Here is a 27,123-nt window from a genome sequence, read left to right on the forward strand (position 1 = left end):
ATGAAAAGGCATCTCTGTGAGGGGGTGTGTGTGTGGATTTGGGCACCTTTGGAAGTGTGCACTTTTGAATGCAAATACAAGCTCAGGAGATTGCAAAAAAGTCCCAAGAATTATGGCCCAACTCACATTCATGTTTGGGGTTGCAAATGGGGCACGTTTGCATGATTTGCAAATAGGAACAAAATTTGCATACATCCCTAACCCATGATGGAACAGGACAGTGATGGACAATATGAAATGCTCTGATCCGCACATCTTCACCAAATGTATAGATCAGCATGTAGCTATCAGTAACATTTTGCACTTCTCCAAATGTTGTGAGGTAGTTCACAGCTCAAAGCACACTTAAACATGAGTATGGGGGCGGGATACATCTAGAAAAGCTTATTTTGAGAGAAAATACATGACAAGATATGTATTTAAATACTTTTTTCAAATGCACATGTTTTTGTGGCAAATTAAAAAATAAAATTTCAGATTAATGTGGAAAAGGGAGAAAATAGATTTACGAATGAACAGATGTAAATGTTGCATAGACTTGGTTCATCCAACCCCAGCTTGTGCAGATCCAGTTTAAGCCCTTGCTCCAACAAGGGATGGGATTGTCAGATTTGTTAGTGTTATTTGTTTGGCCATGTTGTGTAGGGGTAGGAACCACAGCTCAGTGTACAAGCACATGGCTTGCATGGAGAGGGCTCCAGGTACAATCCCTGACATCTCAAGTTAAAAAAATTCCAGGTGGGAGGTCATGGGAAAGACCCTCTGCCTGAGATCCTGAATGGCTGCTTGTGGACAGAGTAGGGAATAGATGGACAAATAATAATATGACCTGGAATAATGGTGCTTCTTATGGTCCTAGATGTTCCCCATGAGCTAGCAGTTTACAGATGCACTGATGTATACACACAACTTTTGCAGGAACCAGCTTCCCCCATCAAATTAAATGGAGGGTATGGCTTCATGCACACATTTCCTTGTGCTCACAGGACATCTATATGTATACCAGAGCACCTGCAGCAGGTACAAGGTTCAGAGTGATGGAGTCTTTACAGGCATGTTTGGTATTACTTTGCATGGTTTTCTCCCCTTCATTCATGATAATTGTTACACAGTGGGAATGATGAAAGCCCAACATAGCAATTTCAAAAGTACACTATAGAGCTGCAGGCATAGCAGAGGTCACTGCTGCTATAATCTGTGGACTCCTGTTTCATGCCTTATGTTGCTTATGAGTGACAATGACTGTCAGCAGTTGAGAAAGTTGGGATGTCAGAGAAATCCATTTGGGGGGCTGAATTTTTGACAAGTTTGCCTACCCCCCCAGACTTTGTTCTTGTTCCGGCTCTGGTCCCTGACTTGGTCTGCAGTGCATAAGGCCAGTTTGCACATTTTGCACATTTTCCCCTCACAGGCTCCACAATTTGTGCAAATTTCTGAGCAATTTGTACAAATTTGGCCATACTTCCTGCAAATTCTTCTATAATTTGCACAAATTTGCATGCATTTGTGTACATTGCTCAGAAATGTGTGCACACTGTGGAACCTGTGGTGAAAAGACCCATACAGTTCCATGCTGATGAAAACATACACACAACATATTCAAAATCCAATGTGGAAATGAGATGGAACAAACTTAGCAGTGGAAAAATGAGAACCTCAGCAAATTTGAGACTGAAAAATCTGGCCATTTGTATATCACGCAACACATTACAGAGCAATCCTTTGGCTTCTCAGTCAATATCTCAGGAATCACAGATGGTGTGCCTTTCCCCGCTGATCCTGACCCAAGAGTTCATAGACACAGCTACGACCTCAGGATCAGGAATGTGTGTGTGGATTGTTCTGCCACACACCCCTCCACCCCTCATAGCCACTGTGGAAAACGGCACAGCAGCTTCTCTTCTGAGATTGCAACAGCATCCTCAGAAGACGCTGGGGAAGATGAATAAGGGGCATTCCAGTAGGTGGGGAGGGGAGGGAGAAGGAGATGCCTGGATCTGCTTGAACCAAAAACCTCACCATCGCTGTCTCCTCCCACTGCCTAGAAAGCCAGCTAGATGGATTGAGAGGCTTGTCTGGTGGAAATGTTTTGAAAACCAAGGAACTGTAAAATCTCCATCCTCCTCCTGCCTGGCTATTGCTGGCAGGGCTTTGGATAAACAGACGGCTATCCTCTTTCTGTCAAGCATCAATCCCTTAGGATGTTACCCTTAGGGAGCAATCCTATCCAGATAGGTAGCCTCCTCTGAACTCAGAGGCGACCACCTATCCAAAGCAGGGCAGGAGAAGCATGGCAGGAGAAGCATCTCCTGCCCTGCTTTTTCTGCTAGACAGCTGATTGTGGCTGTCTAGCCACAGGAGCATGGGGTGGGGAAGGAGGCTGCTGTATGACACATTGGATGTGTCATACAAGCAGCTATCCCCTCCTGGCCCCAGAACGCCCCCAGCCACACCCCTTTCTGGCCCCTCTGTGCTCCTCTTGAGAGTGCAGAGGACGGGGCTGTTCCACGCTGCCTTGGAGGCAGTGCAGAAGTGTGGGGAGGTTGGTTCTCCAGGAACCGACCTTGGAACGCAGACTCCAAGGTTGGTTGCTGGATAGCAGCATATCCTAGGGCCATCTAGCCACTGTCTAGCAGCCATAGGATTGCTCCCTTAAGGTATTTTTTTAATGTTTTATTGTGTTTTTATTTGATTATGGTCTTTAGTTCCCGAACTTTTTGCAAACCACTTTGGTTGGCTTCTGAAAGATGGTATAGAAATGCCACCACCACCACCTATATATTAAGAGAGAACTCATTCTCCATGTGTGCATCACTATGTAGCCAAAATGGTGTCATCCATACATAAGAGGTAGATCTCATCAGGCTTGTGGAAAACCCAAATTTTGCAGAATGCAGATACTAAAACAAATCAAAATTTAGAAATAAAACCTGTGAAGAAACCTGTTGTTGTTCTGTTGTTATATATTATAATGAGGAGCAATCTGAGAAGGTGGTGCTGGAGGATTCCAGTCTGATGCCATGGCCATTTTCACCTGTGGTGTCCCTTGGGGTTCCATTGTATCCCCCATGCTATTTAACACACGCATGAAACTCCTGCGTGAGATTGCTTTGGGGTTTGATCCTACCAGTATGCTGAGTACACCCAACTAGGGATGTACGAAAGTCACTTACCTTATGACAAAATTGATTCGCGGTGGGGGGAGGCGCTCCATCCCTCCCCCTGAAATTCTGGATGGGGGGGAAGCACCCCGTCCCTCCCCCCTGAAATTCTGGGTGGGGGGGAGATGCCCCGTCCCCCCCAAAATTCTGGCCAGGGGGGAGTCGCCCCGTTCCTCCCGCTGCGAATCCTGGCCGGCCGGGAACGCAAATGGACATCCCTGCAGTCAGCCGTGATAGGCTACGTAAATGTTTACGTAGCCTATCATGGCTGAGTAAAAAAAACCCAAAAAACCGTGCGTACACAAATGGCAGCGCCCATGGGCGCCGCCATTTGCGTTCCTTATTTTGGCATGTCTAGTCTACGTAAACATTTACATAGACTACGGCGAAAATAAGGGGAACGCAAATAGCGTAGACGCTACGCTATTTGTGTTCCCCTTATTTTCGCCGTAGTCTATGTAAATGTTTACGTAGACTAGACATGCCAAAATAAGGAACGCAAATGGCGGTGCCCATGGGCGCCGCCATTTGCGTACGCGCAGGCTTTGTTTTGTTTTTACTCAGCCATTTACGTAGCCTATCATGGTATTTTTTTAAAATCATGTTTTTTAAAAAATTTACGTAGCCTATCACGGTATTTTTTTAAAATCTAGCCGTGATAGGCTACGTAAATCTTTACATAGCCTATCACGTTTTTTTGTTTTGTTTTTGTTTTTACTGGAAATGGCGGCGGTGGCAGCCGGTCGGAAGACCAGGCGCCGCAGCCACCGCCACCGAACCGCCGCCGGAGCCGCCGCCGCCAGGGAGATTCGCCCAAGGTAAGTCCTGTCCCGGGGGGGCGGGGGGGCAGACCGTTTTGCCACCGATTTCGGGGGGCTGAATGCACTGGCATTCGGCCTCCCCGAGATTCGTGGTGAAATTCTCTGACATCCCTACACCCAACTAGGGATGCTTGAGAAATTCGAGATAAACTAAAATAAGCTTGGTTTCTAAGAACCCAACCAGCAGAATCCACTGGGGAGCAACCCCCTCAGGCAAAGTGGAGCCCGTGGACTTTCGGATTTCTTTATTTTTTAACTTTCCCAAAATTTACGCGTATTTATTCATAGGAAAATACACAAGTTTCTGCTATTTGCGTTGTCCTTATTTTCGCCGTAGTCTACGTAAAGATTTACGTAGACTACAGGGACCAAATAAGGAACGCGAATGGTGGCTCCCTATGGGGGCCGCCATTTGCGTACGCGCTTTTTTTTCCCCCCAAAGTCACCCGTGATAGGCTACGTGACGATTAACATAGCCTATCATGGCTGACTTTGCAGATCTAGCCGTGATAGGCTACGTAAATCGTTACGTAGCCTATCACGGGGGTGTTTTTTTTTTTTTACTTTTTATTTCGTGGCCTGGGAGAGACGGGGCGCTTCTCCCCGGCCTGAATTTCGGCCGGGCGAGGCGAGGCGCCTCCCCCCCCGGCCTGAATTTTGGCCGGGCGAGGCGGGAAGCCTCCCCCCCCTGGCCTGAATTTCGTGGGGAGAAGCAAAGCGCCTCCCCCCCACCGCGAAGCAAGCTGCGAGACCAGGTAAGTGACTTTCGTACATCCCTACTAGATACAAGAAGGGGGTGCTCCAGGTTAGTCAAAAGGCAGATCAGGGAATGGGATTCAACCTGTGCTGGTTGGGGTTCCACTCCCCAAGAAGACTCAGGCTTGCAGTTTGGGTTACTTCTGGACTTGGCCCTGAATCTAGATGCCCAGGATTCAGCTGTGGCCAGGAGTACTTTTGTGCAACTGAGGCTAGTGTACCTATCACATCCATTCCTAGAGCTATCTAATCTGGCCATGGTCACACATGCCTTACTTACAAGGGCTGTGCACTGCCTGGTTACAAAGCCCGTCTAGCCAGGTGAAGCAGGCTGATTCAGAGTAGTCTCCATGTGATATGAAGCAGATCAGAGCAGAACCGAGGTGCCTCCCGCACGAAGCACCACCTCCACAAAGAGCCTCCTCCGCCTCATATATTCGGAGCTCTTCTGAGCAGTCCGGACAGGCTGTCTTCAAAATGTATCAATTTCTGTAAGCTCAGGGGAGGGGCAGGAGGAGGAGGGAGGGGGAAGGTGAGTGTATGCGGGAGGAGGGAGGAGGCAGGACAGCTAGAGGAGGAGGAGGAGGGAGTGTGCTCTGGCGAATGGGAACTCTTGGGCTGTACCTGCGCCAGCAGTCTCCAATCAGAGAGAGTGGTGGAGGAGGGGGGTACTTGGGTGAATGGGTGCGAGCGTGTGTGTGCATGTGCATGAGCTGTTTCTCTGGGAGAGGGCTGGTGTGTGGTTAGCTCCGGTGTGCGTACGTGCATGCAGTCACTGCAGTTCCTTCCTAGATGCCTTCGTTAGTTCTCCATTGCTATCAGGCTTTCCTTTTAAAAGCAAACAGCTAGCTTGTCGTGGGATCCTTGTGTGAGCAGTCCCTTTGAGACTGTTTGTTTCTGGGGGACAAATACAGCTGTAAATGCTGCACTGTACTTTTGAACATGGCGACTCCCTGCAACAAGAGCCGGTGCATGTCCAGGGCTCAGGAGCTGGGGGCGGAGAGGATGGGGGCAGTGATAGTGGTGGCAGAGGAGGCGGTGGCAGCAATAGTGGCAGAGGCGGTGGTGGAGGAGAAGGAGGAGGTGGTGGTGGTGGAGGCCGCCCAGGTAAGGAGCTGGGGTTTGTGCGGGGACATCAGGGCCCCCCCATGAAGCAGGATTCAGCCATCCAAATCCCACTTTGGGTTGGGGCCGAGCTGGGTTGAGCCCCCCTTGAATCAGCCCAAGCCTAATTGGGCCCGCCTCCGAAGTCACGAAGAGGATTCTGAGTCAGAACGGGGGGTCCATGCACAGTCCTAATTTGCGCACATTTTTCAAACATACACATGCTGTTGGACACATTTCTGGGGTGTCCATGAATCACATTGCAAGCTAAGAAATGTGGACTTCAACCACAGATTGCATCCAAGTCCATGTTCAGTCTGGGAGGAGTGATCAAAAATGAACTGATCAATCCTGATCAATCCTGATCAAAAATGATCAAAAATCCTGATAAATCCTGATCAAAAATGAACTAAAGTAAATTTCTCATACATCCCTCTGGGCAACTGGTTGACCACTGTGTGAAGAGAGTGCTGGACTAGATAGATCTTTGGTCTGATCCAGCAGGGATCTTCTTATCTTCTTATGTTGTTATGATCTGAGAGAAGACGTCAGTCCAGAAACTCACCCTGTTGTGTGAGTGCTGGTTCAGGTGCAGGGAGGCAGATGAAATAGGCCCTTGCTTTAAATATGTGGTAAACTAAATAAAGGTGACTCCTATATTCCTCAGTAACTATATCAGTTATAAAGAAGGTACAACATCTGAAGTTATAATGTTCAATCTTACAATAATATATTAACCTGTGAGTTTCAGGTTAATCCCATACGTACATATATTCATCCCCATAATAAATATATGCCCATGGCTTTTGTTTAAGCTCTCTCTGAGTTGGGGGTTAATCTTATGCCTAAGAGACATATATTAACCAGGCTATTACAAAAATATTTGAAAGGGGAGTTGTTGTTTTTAAATGAATTTACATGGTGGTAGTGGAATTAGATTTATCATATAATGACCATCTTGGTGGCACTTTGTTGTTGTTGTTCAGTCATTCAGTCGTGTCCGACTCTTCGTGACCCCATGGACCATAGCACGCCAGGCCTTCCTGTCCTGCGCTCTCTCCTGGAGTGTGCTCAAGTCCATATTCATTGCATCGGTGATGCTATCTAGCCATCTCATCCTCTGCCGTCCCCTTCTCCTTTTGCCTTCAGTCTTTCCCAGCATCAGGGTCTTTTCCAGGGAGTTTTCTCTTCTCATTAAGTGGCCAAAATATTTCAGCTTCAGCTTCAGTCTCTGTCCTTCCAATGAGCACTCAGGGTTGATTTTCTTTAGGACTGACTGATTTGACCTCCTTGCAGTCCAGGGGACTCGTAAGAGTCTTCTCCAGCACCACAGTTCGAAGGCATCAATTATCTGGTGCTCAGCCTTCCTTATAGTCCAGCTCTCACAGCCATAAGTTGCTACTGGGAAAACCATAGCTTTGATTAGACGGACCTTTGTCGGCAAGGTGATGTCTCTGCTTCTTACTATGCTGTCTAGGTTTGCCATAGCTTTCCTCCCAAGGAGCAAGCATCTTTTAATTTTATGGCTACAGTCACCGTCTGCCATGACCTTGGAGCCCAAGAAAATAAAATCTGTCACTGCTTCCATTTCTTCCCCTTCTATATGCCAGGAAGTGATGGGGCCAGATGCCATGATCTATGCGCCTTTGTCCTGCTTCATTTTGTACACCAAGGCCATGCTTGCCTGTTATCCCGGTGATTTCTTGACTTCCTCCTTTAGCATTCCAATCCCCTATGATGAAGAGGACATCTTTTTTTGGTGTGAGTTCTATAAGGTGTTGTAGGTCTTCATAGAACTGATCAACCTCAGCTTCTTCAGCATCAGTGGTTGGGGCATAGACTTGAATTGGTGGCACTAGGTGGGACTAATTCTAAGCCTCCATGAACCTTGAAGGGGGAGGAGCCCCCAATCAAGACTGAGCATGCTCAGTAGGCATGGAATGTTGGCTGACTGTTGGAAGTGGGAATGGAAAGGGGAGAAAGAATGGAATGGTGTGCTGGAAAAGGGCATGGCTGGCTGGAACCCTGGGCAGGAACACTCCACCCTGCACCATTGTGTTGGAGGTCCTATATGTAGTCTCTGAATAGTGATATAGTCAGAATATTTGCCAAAATATTCACGGAGGATATTATTCTAGAAGAAAATATTTTCCATCTCTGGTATGTATAGATACTAATACATAGTGTATTAAAGTCTGGAAGTAGAGCATTGTTCTCTCCTTCAAAACTCAGGACAGGAAGCCTGCCTCATAACATTGGCCAGCATTCCATCAAAGAGCAAGCCAAGGCGCAGATGGTAGGATGGATGGAATCGTTGGCTGTCCGTGTTTTAAACCATCTTTGGATTGGGAAAGGGAGGGCATTTCAGTGGCAACCAGGAACATATATGCGATGGCATAATTCAAACTGCATTTACTAGTACAAACCATTTTTAAGCAGCTAGATTTAGAAGTAGTTTAGCAACTTCATCTGCAGCATTGTGACCTGGACTTCTTGGATACAATTACATACGCACACGCACATGCACACACCTCTCCAAGGAACCCACCCATTCATGCCATGGAAGGAACTGCCCTGCTGTTGGCAGTGAAATAAATTTTAACTGCCAGGCATCCATAGTTATTAACACCAGCGTAAACAGCCCTTTGAAATCAATATTGATGAAAAATATGCCTATGAATAAATTATCACTGTGTGCAATAAAATAAAATAACACACACACACACACACAGAGGGGGGGAGAGAGAAGTAAAGATACCTCAATGAACCCTTCTTTGCAAGACCAAAAATCAGTTCTAGTCACTGTGTTTAAAAGTTGGTGTATTTCTCAAATAAGTTGAAGGATCTAGGACCACAGGCCAGGTGTCTTGTTATATTCATGCCATGATGTGTGTGTGTGTGTGTGTGTGTGTGTGTGTGATAGAGAGAGAGAGAGAGAGAGAGAGAGAGGTTAGAGAAATCCACTGTAGATTCAAATGAGGCCAGATTCTTTGGAATCCAGCCTCCGGAATCTGTGGCAGATTGGCTCCATTTACCTCTGCTCCAGGAGGATTCTGCGTGGGATGGCACTCGGCTGCTTGTTCCACTGGAGCCATTCTTCTCCTCGCCGATCACCTTTAAAAAAAAAAATGGCGATCAGCAGGATGTGCCCATAGATTTCTATGCAAAATAGAGCCGTGAATCTTGCGTATAAGCCTATAGATACATAGACTTATGTGCAAGATTCTGTTTTGCATATAGGTCTATGAGTACATCCTACTGATCACTTTTTTTTTTAAGTGGCAATTGGCATGGAGGAGAATGGCTCTGGCCATCAAGGTAAGCGGCCCTCAAGCTGGGCAGCTCCATGGAATCCTCGCAGAGCAGAGCTGCTCTGGGGGGTTTCATGGGGGGAGGAATGGATCACCTCCTCCCCTGGGCGGATTCCCCACCAGAACAGATGGTAGGGAATCTGTACATCCAGAGAGAGAGAGAGAGTTTATGCTTTTCTTCAAGTCCCAGTGGGTGAAGCCCATAAAGCAGACTTGTGAACCTCTGATTTAATTATTTCCCTCCCTCAAAAAAGTCATTGCCATCTCCCATAGGGAAGATGATAATCTGGAAGACATGATGCCAGCATAACCCAAAAGGCTTAGGAGACATCAGACAAATCCATGTTTTGTGTATTCAAACATCTTCTCCCCTTTCCAAGCTATATTGATGAATTGAATATTTGGAGTAGTGGAAGGAGACTCTGACCTCTGATTTGGATCACTGGGGGATGGCAACCTATTGACAGGTACTTAATAGGCTATATGCATCTTCTCATATCCATTCAAGTAAAAAGATTTTCTGTCATGATGGGTAAGCTCCCTGGAGATCAGTTTGGAGTCCAAATGGGCATTTATGAACTTTCTCAGCAGGAATTGTCCCCAACACAGAATGTTTCATGTTCTCTTGCCTTAATTCTCCTTCCCATTCAGAGGAGAACTCTGTGGGTGAGGAGACACCATCCAGTGATCCACTGTCTTTCACTCTGAGACCTTCCAGGCCAGAGGATGAGGAGTTACAGACTCTTTGGACTCACAGGGCGCCCACTCCATGCAATTCTCCCATCCTAATGCCTGAGGAGCCAGTTACTTCCAATTCAAGCAATGGCCCTTTAAGAGGCAGGCCCCTCCCCAGAGGGGGTGGGGTTAATAGCAGACCCAGATCAACCAGCCTTCATAAAGCCTTGGAAGACCCCTGCATATTGCTGAGACAACAGCTCTTTTTTTTTTTAGTGAGCTCCAGCCAGCATAGATCTGTCCAGGGTTCTGACACAGCTTCCCTGGTCTCACCTCGCTTCACCTTGCTATCCTGCATAGCCACTATGCTTCATTGGACTTCACTCTGCTTCACACTTCTAGTAAGTGCAACTTCTCCAGACCGGCTCCCTTGGGATCCTTCAGCTGAGCTAGACAGGACAAAATGAAGACACCAGAGTGGTAAGTTGTGTAAAGGGTAACAACTTTATTAACTTACAGAAGGGTTCTGCAACGAGGCAAAGGATATGACAGATCTGTGTGGGCACCATCTAACCTGAGGAAACATCTGGTAGCACCCCAATGTCTCCAGCTGGGTGGCATCCTGTGCTCAAAATGCTGCGTTAGTTCCATTACTTTCCAGGTGCCTCAAGGTACTTCATCAGGGAAGCCTCTCTTACCTCCCTCTTACCTAACTACCTACCAGTTGTCAACTGAACTAAAGAAGGCAACAAAGCCAAATAAATGTATGCCACCCCCTGTTTCAGATGGTGTGGAGTGGGCAAAAAAAGATACTCCCAAGACCAACCAAGGTGCACCAAAACAAAAAGAAACAAAACTCACACGCCTACTCAGCCTCACAGGGGTGATTAGCTTGCTGCCCACTGTTCCACAGGGAGGGTGGGCAAGTAGTCATGCCAAGTGGAAAAGAGGCTGAGGGAGAGGCAAAAAGGTAAAGGTGTCCCCAACCAGTCGTGTCCGACTCTAGGGGGTGGTGCTCATCTCCATTTCTAAGCCGAAGAGCCAGCGCGGTCTGAAGACACTTCCGTGGTCATGTGGCCGGCATGACTGAACACTGAGGTGCACGGAACGCTGTTACCTTTCCCGCTGAAGCGGTACCTATTTATCTACTTGCAATTTCTTGCTTTCAAACTGCTAGGTTGGCAGGAGCTGGGACTGAAGATGGGAGCTTCACTCCGTCACGCAGCACTCGGGTCTCGAATTGCTGTCCTGCCGACCTTCTGGTCTGCAGTTCAGTGTCTTAACCACTAAGCCACCGCGGCCCATAAATCGGTGTATGTCCTGCTCCCCACTTCCATAGCTGGCATAGTAAGAACAATGTTTTTGGACCATATAAGGGCAGCAACCTAAGTCCCATTGAAATTAATAAGCAAGCTTAGTTGCAACAAACCTAAATCCCATTGGTTTCCATGGAATTTAAGCATGACTAATTTTAGTTGGATTGGGACCTCTGCCTATAAAATAAATGTGATGCCTGGCATTTAAACAAATCTAGAGTATAATCAATTCCCTCTTCTCCTTCAATTGTTTTGAAATAGATTACATGTTTATGGTCTATACTTTTTTTTTTTTTTCATTTTATGCTGGAGATGTAGTCATTGAACATATTATTTTGAGTTCGGCAGCTACTTCACATAAGTCTACAAAACAAATTTGGTAATAAACACAAAACAAGGGCTTGTTTAGTTGTTGTTGTTGGTTGTTTTTTTAATGAGAGTTCTGGAAATTGCTTTTCATAGCAATGGGCAGAAGAAACAAAAACTATTTCTCTTCAGGGGCCAAGAAACGCGGAAAAGAAATGCAATTTCAATGAAAAGGGAGTGGAGGCGAAAGAAAACCTCTTTTGAACCAAATATACGTTAATGTGAAAGGGGGGGTGACCCACTGTTCCTAGTAGAGACATGAAGGTCTGGGGGGAAATGGGGGTGGGTGGGACTCCCCCACTCAGAAAAAAGTCCTACCCAAGGTCAAAAATATCCCTGGGGGCAAATGTCTCCCTTGCATTTTTTTCAATTTCTTCACATCTCTACTTCATGGTGCTGTCTAGCTCTTGTTAAAAAGGTGGGCAGGTTTGTCTCCATTCTGGGCACCTGAGCCTTCCTGGGCCTCAGATAGAAAAGGGAGGAAACGTTGGGGATGTGAGAACCCACCCCTGTCTGGGTTCTCCGGGCGCCTGCCCAGCCCCTGCCCCCACTCGCTGGTCTCTGAACCATGCTGGAGCCCCTCTCATGCTCAGCAAGCAGCCCACACTCACCCTGGTGGCCTCATTGAGCTCCATGGACTCCATTTTTTGAAAAATAAAATGGCAACCTCAAAATGCGCATATTCGCGCATGCATGAAAATGCACATTTTTGTGAATCCGCATAACTGTGCATGTGTGAAAGTATGCATTTTGCAAAATGCACATTTTTGCACATACATAAATATACGCACTTGCAAAAATGCACATGTTCACATGCATGAATATGCACATTTGCAAAATGCACACTTTCATGTATACAAAAATATGCACATTTCTGCGATTGCCATTTTATTTCTCAAAAAATGGTGACTGTGGAGCTTGACGTGGCCACTGGGGTGAATGCAGACCATTTGATGAGCATGGGCAGGGGGCGAGCAGGGCCAGGGGCTTGGTGAGCAGGGCTTGGGGGTGTGGGCAGGGGTAGTTCTGCCAGATTCCAGGATGGAATCAGGAACTCATGCCATCCCTAAGAAATATACAGCCAAGTTTCAGAGTGATTAGACATAGAGTCACCATTTTATAAGCCATAAGAAAGGGGTGGCATCCTTTACATTTCCCAATGCTTTATGCGCCAATGGACAGTTTTCATGTTTTGCCACTTTCAGGGCACTCCGAGGTTCCCCCCTCCCTACAGAATGCTCCCTGATGGTATTATTTTGCTAAGCAATGTGATGCCTCTGAGATGTTTGCATGGAGATGTTTACTGAGCCTCTGGTTCAGGTTGCTTCTGACTGGACAGCTTGTTGTGTTGTGTCACTTTCCTAAGGCTGGGATGAAATTCCCACCCTAGTTTCTCAAAGATATTCTCCCACCAATTTGTTCTGGTTTCTTGGGTGAAGGGAGAAGTTTCATGGAGATTTTTGGCAGTGGCAGCACAAAATGTGCCACCCCCTGAGGCGGGAGGGTGCGTGCCACGGCTGACACACCACAGCAGCAGCTGCCACTGCAGCAGTATCCCCCCTGCCTGCTCCCCATCAAGAGATCAGGCAGGAAGTATCTCCAGAGCGGCCCCCAGCCTGAATGCTGTGCTTTGAGGGGTCCTTCCTCAGAGTGTGGCACTGTGAGGTGGCTCTGGAGACTGCCTGTACAGAGGCTGTGGGCCACCCACAAATGCCATGCTTTGAGGAAGGACCCCCTCAAAGCACAGCATTCAGGCTGGGAGCTGCTCTGGAAAGGCTGCCTCCCCCCCTCATCTCTCACTCTGGGAGAGTCCCCTGATTGAGAGATGAGGTAGGCAGCCCCTCTGGCAAGGCAGGGTGGCCGCTTTCTGCAGCTGACGCAGCTCTCTGGGGAAGCCACTTGCCTGCCCAATCTCTTGTTCAAGTGAAACTCCCAAGGGACCACTCCAGAGAGCTCACCCACCTGATCTCTCACTTTGAGCCCTCTCCCAAGGTGAGAGATTGGGCAGGCGGCCTCTCTGGAGAAACTGCCCACCTCGCTCTGTGCGAGGGCTCAGAATGAGAGATGGTGGGGAGGCAGGGGCACCTCCAAGGAGCCCTCCTTGCCACTCTCCCACTGTGGCATTTGCTGTCATGGACAAGCAGGGCCAGTGCAGTGGCAGTGCCCACAGGGGTCCTCCTGGTGGGTGCGAGTGTGATCTGCAGCCCTCCCTATGTGCCAGCTGAGCAGGGGATTCACCCGGTCTTGTAGGAGGGCCAGCCTGGCTTTGGGGGAGGGGTTGCTGCTCACTTGAACCTCACGGGGTGGCATTTTGCCCTAGCCTTATTTATTTATTTATTTTCTAAAAAGCTTTATGACACTGATAGAGGCACAAGACCCTCTCTGCAGCTTCCCCCTGGCTGCGCTTCCTGGAACGCCATGAGAGCCATGCGACGGGACATGATGTGATGTGGCATTGCTATAAGTCATTCCAGGAAGTGTGTCTGGTAGGAATCTGTGGAGAGTAGGGATGTTGGAGAATTCCGCCATGGACTCCAGTGAGGCTGGATTCTTTAGAATCTGGTCCCCCAGAGTCTGTGGCAGAACGGAGCAACCCCCCCCCACGGAATCCCCCCGGTAAGGAGCCTATCTGGCTCTGGTGGCAGCTCCAGTGGCAGCTCCAGCAGCAGCTCTGGTGGTGGCGGCTCTGGGCCATCTTCTGGCCAGTGCTGGGCTGCGGCCGCAAATGGCGGCTGCTACGCCGGCCGCCATTTGCATCCCTGCCAAGCTTTGATAGGCTACGTAAGTATCTATGTAGACTATCATGGCAAAAGGCAGAGACGCAAATGGCATAGCGGCTGACATTTGTGGCTGCAGCCAGGCAGCAATCGGAAGGCCAGCTGCGGCTGGCCCTGGCTGGCAGCTCTGCAGCCTTGCCGTGCGGCGGAGCTGGCTGGGCAGGATTCCGGGGGGAGGGACGGATCGCCTCCCCCCCCCACAGATGCCCATCAGCGGAGCAAGGTAAGGGATTCATACAGTCCTAGTGGAGAGACCTTTTGCCACTGTGACCAGTGGGACTTGTTTTTAAGTGAAAAAAGCAAGAAGAGTAAGTGACAATCGCACTGCATCCCATCCAGAGAAATGTCTCTGTTTTCCCCACAATCTTTTGGGGAGGGGTGTTGAACCCCACCCAACAAAGGGTAGTAAAAAAAAATAAAAATGTCTGATGGTGTCATCCCAGCTTTATGCCATTTGGACTCACTCTAAGGGAGAGTTATCACTACTTTTTACAAAAAAAAGATTAGAATGAAACCTGCTTCTGCATGACTGAATCTATCTATCTATCTGAATCTATCTATCTATCTGCATGACTGAATCTATCTATCTATCTATCTATCTATCTATCTACGTATTTATTTATTTATTTATTTATTTATTTTTAAATCCCCAGCATACTAATTGTGTATGTGCAGGCATCTCTCTATCCCTCACCCACCCATGGAGCTTCCATTCAATCATGTCTGTTCCCGCCTGCCATCAAAACTGGTACAATTGAGAAGATTGCCAGCCAAATTATTCATTTCCCTGAAAAAATAATGTGAACTCAGTTTCCTACTACGCAAACCCATTAAACTATTTCAGAATTTGCAGCAAATAGCAATTTCAGCTCAATGTTTTGCTGGACTTTGGAAGTTTTGCCTCAATTTGCTCATTTCACCGCCTCTCATTTTTTTCCTGCTCATTGCTCATTCCTTGCCCCCCCTTTCTCTCCCTATCCCTTTATTTTCAACCTTCCCCTTTCAACTCTCCTTCCTTAGTTCTCCCATCTGGGGTCCCCCTCACTTCTCTTCGTTTTATCTTCTGTTGATTTCTTTCATGCTTTTTTAGTTGTCTCCTCACTTCTCTATTTCCTGCTCAATTTCAGTTGATCATATGCACCATTTTCTGTTCTCAGTTCTTTGTACTAATTTATACAGCGAGCATGGATTCGGGTTAATTCCAATTAGTTTGATTCTACAGCCAGACTTCTTGTAGGTATTCTCAAGGATGCACATTTAAACCTGAGTGTTTGTGAAAAGAAGTGTTTGAGTTATGAAACTGTAACAGCTACATTTGGTTTCCTCCTACTGGTACAGAACAGGAAAGGATGCAGTGGAACAGGGATATGCCATAATCTATAGGGGTAGAACCTCTTTCAGCCCTAGAGCTGAATTATACCTGGAGAAGCTTTCATGGGCTGTATTCCAGGGTGGGTGAGGCCAGAGGCTAAAGAAGTGGGGCCAACACACAAGAATGCCAGCATATTTTGGCTTGGAGCTCTTACTTCCCGTAAGTAACCCTTAGGAGATGCATTTCAACCTTTTCAAAGGGGAAAAATGTAGGGATGGCGGAGAAACCTGTTGTGGAATCAAATCAGGCCAGATTCTTGAGAATCTGACCTGTGAAGTCTGCAGTGGACTGACCCCCCCCCCACCTCTGCGTCTGTCGGATTTCCTGCGGGGCACCTCTCTAGTGCTGTTGGTACCACCAAGGCCATTCTTCCCTGCCCCAGCTGTCAAGGGCTTCCTTAACAGCTGGCGTTAGGGATGGGCAGATTCCCTACCTGCCGGTCCATGGGGAATCCACCCGAGGGCAGGGAGGTAATCCGTTCCTCCCCCCGGAATCCTCTTTGGCTGGCTCCTCTCCACAGTGATTCCATGGAGCTGCTGGCCAGCTCTGAAGTGCCAGTGATACATCCTCCATGCCATATTGCTGGCTGAGGGGTATTGATTCAGGACACCATTTGTGGCTGTAAAGGTCTTAGTTTAAGGTAAATGCAGCCATAAGTGGACCTTTATGGCCTTTTTGAGGTCTTTAACTAAGACCTTTATGGCCGCAAATGGCGTTCTGGATGGCATTTGCATCTCTGCTTTTTTTTTTTACGCGATAGGCTACGCAAATCGTGAAATACGACAGATGCGGCAAGGCTCCAGGGGAATCTGCAGGGTCCTAAGTGGCCCGGATTTCCCCACCGCATCCCCGCCCTGGACTGGACATAGTGGGGTTTGGACAGAGGGAAGAACTATATTGACTGTTATGGGTCTCTCCACCTGCTACTCTGCATGGTGATCCCTGCAAAATCAACAGACGGGCAACAGACTCCTCCCCTGAACAACTGTGCTACATATGTATGGAACAGATGTGAATGGTGGTGGCTGTAGCATGACCACTGGAATTGACTTGGACCCTGCCAAAAAGTAATGCTGAGTTTGGAATCCCCCCCCCCCCAGACCATCTTCAAATAGCCAATTAAGGTTATTCACCTTTCTCCAAGAACCCAAGCAGTTAAAAGCATCTTTTACACCAGGGGTGTCAAACCTCTTTTAGCACGAGGGGTGAGGGCCAAATTCAGTTCTAGAGAAATTCTTGGGGGTTGCATTCCAGTGGTGAGTGGGGCTGAAGGCAAAAGGGGGCAGGCCCCAAATAGAAGAAGTAACTGCATATTAGCTTAAGGGCACAATCCTATGGATATTTACACAGAAAAGTCCTGCAACTCGCAGCATTCCCCAGTCAGCCATGCTGGCTGGGGAATACTGGGAGTTGTAGGACTTTTTTTCTGTCTGAACATCCATAGGATTGTGCCTTAAAGCTCTAGTGCCAGTAACTAAGTCTTAGGCGAGACATTTCAACCTTTTAGAACACAGAGGGGAGTGCACAAGCCAGGAAACCACTAAAGAATGGTAAGTGGTCAAGGGAAAGGTAGTAGACCAGAGCATGGGGTCATAGCCATTGGGGGAACCCAGAGGGATGCATTGGGACCCACGTTTTGCTAGATCTGGCCCATGGGCCTGAGGTCTAACACCCCTGCTTTACACAAATAATAAGATCCAATTGCCAGGAATCTAAGTCCTGCAGTCAAGGAGGCTGGGCTCTTGCATATACTGGAAGTCAGAATATGTGAGCAGCCCTGGTGGTATATTTCCAATGCATGTCTGATTTTTAGAATCAGAGCTGTGCATGGACAGGAAGCATCTCTGTTCAACATTGTAATAGATACAAAACACTGTCAACTCGCCATGACATGCAATTCCATATTTTTGTTCTGTCACCATAGTAACAACAAAGTAAAGATCAAAGAAGCATGCAAAGAGCAGGAGTTGTTGTTGTCAGGTTTCTCCATTGCATGCATAACCAACATTTTGCTCATTCTGTCTTTCTCTTGCTTTCTGACATATGCAACTTTTTTGTTCTGGAGCAAGAGATGAAGAAGGCTTTTTTTTTTTTTTTAAGCCCCTAGGATTTAGAACTGGGGTGTGGAGTAGGGGAGATGCTGCATGATACGGGATGCTTCCAAGAGTCTCCTCATTTGCATTGTATAGAATCGTAAATTTGGAAGGGGCCTCAAAGGTCATCTACTCTATCCCTATGTAGATGTAGGAAGTCCACTGCTGCAGCATCCCTCCTAGGTGTTCATCCAGTGATGGCTTAAAGGACACAAATAAAGGAGAGTCGCCCACCTTCTGAGTTGGGCCTGTTCCAGTGCCAAACGGTTTGCACCATCAGGACTAGGGCTGTGTGCAAATGGCCTCTCAAAATTCTCCACCATATTTGTGGAAAGAGAAATGGGGGGAGGGGAGATTTCACTGAATTTCTCCAGAGTAGAGGAAACATTCTCCATCAGTTTCTCACAGGGAGGGGTCACCATTGACAGGTTGCAGTACAGCTTCTTTCATTTTTTCCTAGTGAAAGGGGCAACAGCAGCAGCTATGCCAGCAGGCAGGCAGGCCCCCAAGGTGCATCCACCACTCTGCAGGTGTGAAGGGGGCAGTACTGTGTCCAGCTCCAGGGAAGATGTAGAGCTAGTGAGGGCCAGTGTGGTGTACTGGCGAGAGTGTTGGACTGGGAGTCAGGAGATCTGGGTTCTAGTCCCCACTCGGCCATGGAAGCTCACTGAGTGACTTTGGGCCAGTCACAGACTCTCAGCCCAACCCACCTCACAGGGTTGTTGTTGTGAGGATAAAACGGAGGAGGGGGAAGATTACGTACGCTGTCTTGGCTTCCCTAAGGAGGAAAAAAGGTGGGATATAAATGTCATAAATAAATGTCATAAATAAATAAATAAATAAATAAATAAGCGCTGTGTCAAAATCTGTCCTCCAATTACTTAAAGGTTTTCTCCCCCCCCCACCCCTTAAAGAAGCTTCCATCATCCTGCATCTCTCTCAGGGCATTCTCTCATTTATTTCTCTGATGCTTTTGGCCTTTTGTAATCACTGCGAGGTGGCCGAGGGCCCTGTGTGTGTGTGTGTGTGCGTGTGTGTTTTCTTCTTCTTTCTATTGCTCATCTCTCCATTGCTCTGCAGCCTCCCAGGATGCCTGCACTTCCTGAGCTGAAAAAGCCCTATGGGAGGAATTACCTCATGATGCCTTCCTCGGGGCCTTAATTGAAATGTGGATGCCAAGGAAGCTACAGGATGCTGGAGTGATGATTGTACACTGAAAGACAGGAGACTTGCACACACTCCTCAGCCACCTCATGAGTAAGGTAAGCACAAGAAACCTAAACGCAGTGCATGAGAATTTCTCTGAAATTTTCTTCTCTTATGTATTTCTTTTTCAAAGCAATTTCTTTTCTATCAAATTGAAGGAAAATGCCCCCCCCCCCCGGCAAAAAAAATGTGGAAGAAAATTTTAAGCAAACCATTCGTCAGGACATTCTTCCTAATGTTGAGTCGAAATCCCTTTCCTTGTGATTTGAATGCTTGATTCAGGTCCTCGCGAGCAACAGAGAGAACAACTTTGCTCTATCCTCTGTGTGTCAATCTTTCCTTATGGGATTTGGTCTCCAGGCCTCTTACTGCCTTTGTTACCCTCCTCTGAGAAATGTTCCAGTTTCCTTCTTAGACTGAGGTGCCAAGAACTGGACACAATATTCGAAGTGAGCTCTGACTAACGCAGAGTAGAATGGTACCATGATTTCAAACCAGGTTTTTGGAGTTTTGAATTACCTAGTCTTGCTTTGGAAGTGGAGCCCATGTATTAAGCACCCATATTGTTCCTTCTTTGAATTCCAAATTTTGTACACAGCACCATGGATGTGCAGTTTGCAGCAGCATTCATTTCCTTCATATCTTCCCCCCCTTTACATTACTGATGCACAGAGTGCATGTCTACAACTCTGCACAACCATTAACTAGGGATGTTAGGGAATTCCGCCACAGACTCCAGTGAGGCCGGGTTCTTTAGAATCTGCCCCCCCCACCGGAGTCCGTGGCGGAATGGAGCAATCCCCACCACCACCCTGTGAAACTTCCCTGGGACGGATCTTACCTGGTGTCGGCCGTCCGGTCCAACCGCTGCCCCTGGTCTGCGGTCGCGAATGGCTGCCCCGGTCTGCGGCTGCCATTTCTCTCCCTACTTTAGCCATGATAGGCTAAGTATTTACGTAGCCTATCACAGCAAAGAGCAGGGATATAAATAGCATCCGCTATGCCATTTGCGTCCCTGCTCTTTTCGTGATAGGCTACGTAAATATATACGTAACCTATCACGGCTAATGCAGGGACGCAAATGACAGCTGCAGCCCGGCAGCAGATGGAGGTCCAGCTGCAGGCGGCCCCGGGCTCCATGGACTTGCTGCAGAGCGGAGCTGGCCGGGGAGGATTCCAGGGGGAGGGACGGATCACCTCCCCCCCACTGCGAATGGCCCCACCTGGAACAAGGTAAGGGATTCGTACATCCCTACCATTAACAGAAACCTTGGAGGGGTAATGTGAAAGATACCGCAGGAGCCAGAGAAACCTAGGGAAGGAAGAAAAGAGAGAAAGAAATGATCTCCAGCAGGGGTGGCCGATCTGCAGCTTTAGGGCCACATGTGGCCCTCAGCCTAATTTCATGCGGCCCTTGGCCTAATTTCAAAAGCCCTTGGTGTCATGGTCCAAGGCATCATACCGCCACTAGAGTCATCTTCAGAGGAGGAGCCAGTTGGGTCCTCAGGAAACCCTGGCACTAGCCAAGATGGTCTGGACTCCTCAGGAGTGATGCCTTCGGATCTGCCTCCTAGAGAGGCAGAGAGTTCAGCTTATGAGGCAGAGGGAGATACTGAGCCACTGCCTAGCCCCCAAGAACTCCAACACCTTAAGATCCACAATTGGGATGGTGGCCAGCTGAAGGAGCGCTCGCATACTGAAGAGGACTACTCATGAGGTGGGGTCTTCTCACCAGGAGACCTCTGTCAAGCACTTAATGTGATGCAGCTGAGCACTGGGTGGGGCTCCAATAGCTCCAGCTATATCAGCTCTCAATGATAACTTGAGGGCTGCTGGAAGCAATGCCTTTGTCAGCTCTAGTGGTTGCTATCTTGCCATGTGAGTGATGTTCCATGCTGCTGACCTTTGGAATGTTTCATAACCCTACTTCTGGACTGTGTAATGTATCTGACTATTTGCCTTCACCTGCTATCTTGACTACTCCTGCCTTAGCCTGAACCCCATTGGGCGGAAACCCGTGTGCCTGACAAGCTGCTTGCTAAATGGACTACTCCATTGTATATCTCACTGTATTTGCTTGCAATGACTCAGGACTTGGTCTAGAGCAGGTCACTCTGCATGTGATCAGTTCAGACCTCTGACAAGAGTGGTCTGTCCCTTTCCTTGCAACCCACTGTGTGGGAAAGAAGAGGGAGAGAGAAAAGGGTGATGGCAGCAAGAGAGAGAAAAGAGAGTGGTAGAAAGAGAAAAGTGTGGGGGGACCCACCCACTTTTCACAGTGGCTCTCCTCACCACTGGTTTCAGCCCTGCTCACTGCTGACATACAAGCCCTGACAGATTCCCCACGAGGGACTGTGGCCCTCAACAAGTGGCAGGGGGAGGTTTCCCATCCTTGATCTGCAATGTCAAAAGGAGAAGAGAAATTCAGGATGTAGAGGAGAGGGGGTGGGGTGGGGTTGCTATTTAGCACAGAGAGGATAACCAGAAATCCAGGTAAGAGCTGTTTCAGCTGCATGAGCAGATCAAAAGCCAGACTGACAGGGATCAAGGAGAGAATTGTTGGATAGAAACTGAAGGGCTTGAGGAAGCACAACACATTGGAGAATGTTAGAGATGGAAGCAGGAGAGAAGAGATAAGAAGTTAGCAAGAAAAAGAAGGTCAAAGGCTTTTTAAAAAGGATCAGAGATAGGGCCAGGCATCAAGCAGGAAGGAAATGAACCAGATGATAAGGAATGATTAAAGGTCTGAAGCAGGCAGTCTAGCTGGCATTATAGGTTTCAGAAAGGAAGACAGAATGGGTTCAAGAGGGCAAGCCATGGAACAAGGAGAGGAAAGGGTGTTTTGGAAAGAGAAACTAGGGATAAAGAGCTGAAATGTGGAAGAAGATAAAGGAAGGATGAGAAAGAAATAAAGTGTGAATGGAATGAAGATTGTCAGAAAAAAGTTGGGGAAAGGCCTGGACTAAGGATTAGTAGGGGAGAGAACTAAGGGCAGGGAAAACATATTTTTATAGAGGAGAAGGGCATCAATGCCTGTTACACATATATGAAATAACCAAATGCCCAAATACATACAAGAAAGCACACCAACTACATTTGGGGACATGTTCCAGCTTCTGTTCCAGACTGAGCTCAGGGGAAGTGTGCTTTCCCCCCCCTGTTTGTAGCTGGAAGAGCTGTACCCAGTGCCGACTGGCTGCCCGTCTGTCAATTGTGAAGCCCACCTCCCTGCCGCCTTCTTGGAAAAGTGCCAAACCAGGGAATTCTTTTTTAAAATGCTGGACAATATCGGACAGAGATGCAAGTCACCTGAGGAGGAAAGAGAGCCCATGGTACAACCCAGCCTGGGAGTGACTGAAGGTACACAAGGGGATTGAAGAGGAAGAATACATCAACATTCACTTTGGAGTTTGCATGTGGGTTGGCTGAAGAGTGAAAATGGAAGAAAGGAGAGCTCAAACTGCAGCAGAAAATGTGTGCCTGAACTTGTTTCCTGATGTTCAGCCGGAATCTGCACATTTTTTAAGCTCCTTTTTTTATATAAGTGGCAAACTGGAGAGGGTTCAGAAGAGGGCAACGGAGATTATCATGGGGCTGGAAACAAAGCCCTGTGAGGAGAGACTGAAAGAACTGAGCATGTTTAGCCTTGAGAAGAGAAGACTGAGGGGAGATGTGATAGCGCTCTTCAAGTACTTGAAAGGTTGTCACCAAGAGGAAGGCCAGGATCTCTTCTCGATCATCCCAGAGCGCAGGACCTGGAATTGTGGGCTCAAGTTACAGGAAGCCAGATTCTGGCTGAACATCAGGAAAAACATCCTGACTGTTAGAGCAATACGACAATGGAACCAATTCCCTAGGGCGGTGGTGGGCTCCCCCACACTGGAGGCCTTCAAGATGAGGCTGGACAGCCATCTGTCAGGGATGCTCTGACTTGGATTCCTGCATTGAGCAGGGGGTTGGACTCGATCGCCTTGTAGGCCCCTTCCAACCCTACTATTCTCTGATTCTATAGTGGGCACTCTCCAGATGGGTTGAGGTGAGTCTGGGAGGGGGCAAGCAAGGGCAGGGGCTCGGCTGGCACAGTCCGAGGGTTGTGGGCAGGGAGGCAATGGACTCCTGGACCCAGTCAGGCATCCATGACATCTCTAGCCTCAGCATTGCAGCTAGACTCAGTTCCTCCAGCAGGAGGGAGGGGTGAAAGAAATTGGCAGCATGTGTGTGTGTGTGTGGGGGGGGTAGGTTATAAGTTAAATGGGAAAGGAGGAGGAGAGAAGAATTGATAGAAGATAACTACAAATAATTTTGAGAGGCATGTGGGGTGAATGGATGGAGGAAAACAATATGAAATAAAAAGTCCTCCACTTAAGAGACTCTGGATGAGCAAATTCTGGATCAAGGCCTCTGGATCAGCAAAGTGTGACTGCAATGGGGAGGCTAAGCCATGATATCTCCACAACCGATGCTTGTACGTAACTTGAGGAAAGCTGAATTGTGGAACTCCCTGCTACAACGAAATAGCTGTGGCAAAGAATTTAGCCATTTCCAAAAAGAGATCATGTATCAATAAAAATGCAGAGCAGGCAATCAATATAGAATAGTATCAGTAATCACTAGCTGATCATGACAAACTCCACCTCCATCAGCTGCCATTTTGCCACTGGTTCAGTCCGTGTGCTACCACCTTGTGTAACTGGTGGGTCTTGGTCATTTTCAGCTCTCTCAAAGGCCCCTGAGGGTAGAAAGTTCAGCAACCCCTGATCTAGAAGGAAAGCAAGAGCGAATAGGTTGTTGGTAAGGGCATCTTTCTCAAGACCTTGAAAATCTGGTGCGGACACTGTGTGTTCCAGTGTTGCTGAGTAAAAAAAAAACAACAACAACAACTAATGACTTCCTGAAGAATGCTGAGACGAAAGCATAGGTTACAGGGAGGGATTGTTTGAAGTCTCTGGCTCTAACTCAAGCTTCACTTTTGATGCAGGCTAGGCACCTTCATCAGTGCAAAACTACAAAGTGACGTCTGGGACTGGATAATGAAATGAGAACACACATTCTGCAATCACAGGAAAGCTCAAACGCCATCATGTACTTGAAAAGTCTCCAGTTACAGCTGAGATGGTTGAATGACCACATTTAGTTAATGCTGAAACATGATCGGTACATGATATTTTGCAACCATCCATCTGTCTTTGCACCAGAATGAAATGTTCAATTGTCCATTGAAGGGGAAATTATGGCACTCCTTTCTTGCAATCTCCTCTCATTCATTTTATAAACAATCCTGCAGGTTAGGGAGTCCCCGTGGGTTTGCAAGGCAGCAGCAGCAGCATGTTAAAATCCGGGCAAGGATTGACAGTGAAGTTTGTCAGCAATCCACAACTCTGGACACTGTCTTCGGTTTGGAAACAGCTTTTCTCAATGCTTCCGGGTACTGCTACTTTCAATTTCCACAGCTCAGAAAAGCACTTGGAGAATCCCACTGGAAACCTCTGAACCATGGCTCGGATTGACACTTGAATCCCTAAATCCCAGCTGAAGAATTGCCCCTCCCACTTCTGCCTTTCTGTGACAGCCACTGTATAAAAGCTGTAGGAGTTCATATACCAGCTATGTCTGTAACCATAGCCACAGGGGAAATCCCTTGCTGTTGTTTCTAGGACTATTAGCTCAAAAATGCTTTAAAAAAGAAAAGGTGACTGTGAAGTTTCACTTCCCATCCAATAATATGGACACTCATAATTTTGTTTCCTAGCTGGGGAGGAGGGGGCGTTATTGGCTATTTATGCATGCATGCATGCATGCATGCATGCAAATGGTGGCTGCATATAACCCCATTTATGCAACATCACATCTATTTAGATCATTTACACCTGTAATGCTGCATAAATTGGCTTATTTATGGCCACTATTTGCATAAAAAGCCCATTGATGTAAAAGAACAAGCTGCTGGTTTTTGCAAAATGGCGGCTTGGTGAGGGAGTGGGCGCCTGAGGACAGGCTGGTGGCTATGCCCCTTGCCGAACAGGGTTGGGCACCCAGCAGGGTCTGCAGACTCCAGTCCAGGGGGCTGAGTGGGTGGATGTCTGTCGGACACCCCCGGATATGCGCCACATCCCTACTTAATTGTCCCCCTCCCTCAGTGAGTTTACCTTCTCCCTGTCATTGTCACCAGCTGCGATTGCTCCTCATCTTCTTTCTCACCATTGTGACCTCTTACTCATTTGGCAGGCCGAGAGCTAGTTAGCAAGTAGGCAGCAGGATCTGCTCCTCCTCCTTCTCACCACCACTGCTGTCTGGGCCAGACTGAGGCAGGTGAACAAGCAGATTGCAATGGCGATGAGGAGGAGCAACTCCAGGGGGCTGTTGTCAGTGGGCCCCTGCTGGGGTGTGGGCCCTTGGCACATGCCCAACCATGGCTACTCTTGATGCCAGCCTTATCTGCAGCTTTGCTGATGCTCGTGTGTTCCTTTGGGGAGAGTGAACCCACACTCCCGCCCCCTGCCTCTTTCTCCTGGGTCAGTCAATTACCTGACTCTTTGTCCCCCTTTGCTGAGGCTGGAGTTTATGTCGTTCAGGGTTGCATTAGGTTATCAAGATGCTTGTGCATGCAGTCCTACACCACTTCTGGGTTGGCTGTGTTTACATCTGTTTGGGGCAATTGCAGGACAAAACTGTGAAGAAATGTCCTGTATATAACTGTGGTTGTTAGGTAATGTTTACTTTGTGTGGCCTCCGTGAAGTTCTGAGTAGACCTGAGGCCTTGTTTTGTTACTGTCAATGACCTGTATAGTAGTTGCCGAGTGACATTCTGAAGCTGGGGGGAGAGACGATCATGTGTAATATCTTGAGATGGGGCCTGGGTCAGATAAATTCAATTTTGATTGGCTGGAGGTTCTAGCTACGTGGAAAAGAGCCATGGGGAGTCGGGGGGAGATGGTGGCCAGTCAGTGGGGAAGAAGATCTGCTGCTGGGTGGGTGGTGTTATAGAAGGACCAGGAGAAAGCTGAGGCAAATGTGACAAGCTAAGGCCTGAATATTAAGCTATTTCTCTGTGAGATAACCATAAATGGCTGGTGAAGATCAGAAGTAGGGAGCAGGTGGCTGTATTATGCCAGGAGGTTGCCTAAAGATATTGCCAGAAGAAGGTTAAACAAGCAGGTAGTAGAAACCCAGATAAGTGGTTGAAGCAGCCAGAAATACAGTAGGAGGAGCTTTGAGAGTCAGAAGAAGATTGTACCCAAGAGCTGGACCTGGTTGGAAGTGTCTTTGGCTAGGGTGGAGGTTTAAGTAATTTGGACTGAGGTAAAAGAATAACAAAAATGTGTTTTAATGATTTTTAATTGTTTGAACCGCCCAGAGAGCTTCGGCTATGGGGCAGTATAGAAATATAATAAATGAAATGAAAAGAAGTCATTACAGGCTTGTAATAGCAACGGTGTCTCTTGAGTTCATAAGAATTGTCACTAAGCAGTCTTTTGAAAACCCTGAAGTAAATATGAGGAATCCCTTACGTACAAAATAAATGTAATACATTACTTGTTTAACAGTTCACCTTGACATTGTCTCTAGTGTTGGTGCCCCTCTCGTGCCTAAGCCTCCTTTACTAAGCTACTAGAAGATTTTAAAGTATTTTGGGAAAATTGGTGGCAGTGGAAAATGGTCAGTTTGTGGAACTCTTGAGGTATAGTGGCCGAGAGTTCGTTAGGCCCTGAAATAAAAGTGTTTGCTAAAAATAAGAAACCCCATAGGTGGGATTGCTCAGTGGAGGAGCAGTTTCCCCATAGATGGTGGGAGGGGTGCTGGAGAAATCTGTTGCAGACTCAAATGAGACCGGATTCCAAAGAATCTGACCACATTTACCTCCAGCTCCAGAGGATTTCCTGTGGGGCGGCTCTCCAGCTTTCTAAAGCAATGCGATACGCTAATGGCAGTATTGTACTGCCATTGGCAGTACAATATGGCATACAATACATAATGGTATATTGTATGCCATTTGCCTTCAGCAAAGGAGATCATTACCTTGTCGTGGTGCTGGAGCTTGAGCACCTCAGTGATGTCATGAGCTAAACCATGAAGGGACACCCAAGACAGAAGGTCATGGCAGAGAGGTCAGACTAAATACGATCCCTGGGGAAGGAAACGGCAACCCACCCCAGTATTCTTGCCAT

Source organism: Heloderma suspectum, chromosome 11 (genome assembly GCF_057233095.1).
Source record: "Heloderma suspectum isolate Gila_16-S chromosome 11, 16-S_ref, whole genome shotgun sequence".
NCBI classification, from domain to species: domain Eukaryota; kingdom Metazoa; phylum Chordata; class Lepidosauria; order Squamata; family Helodermatidae; genus Heloderma; species Heloderma suspectum.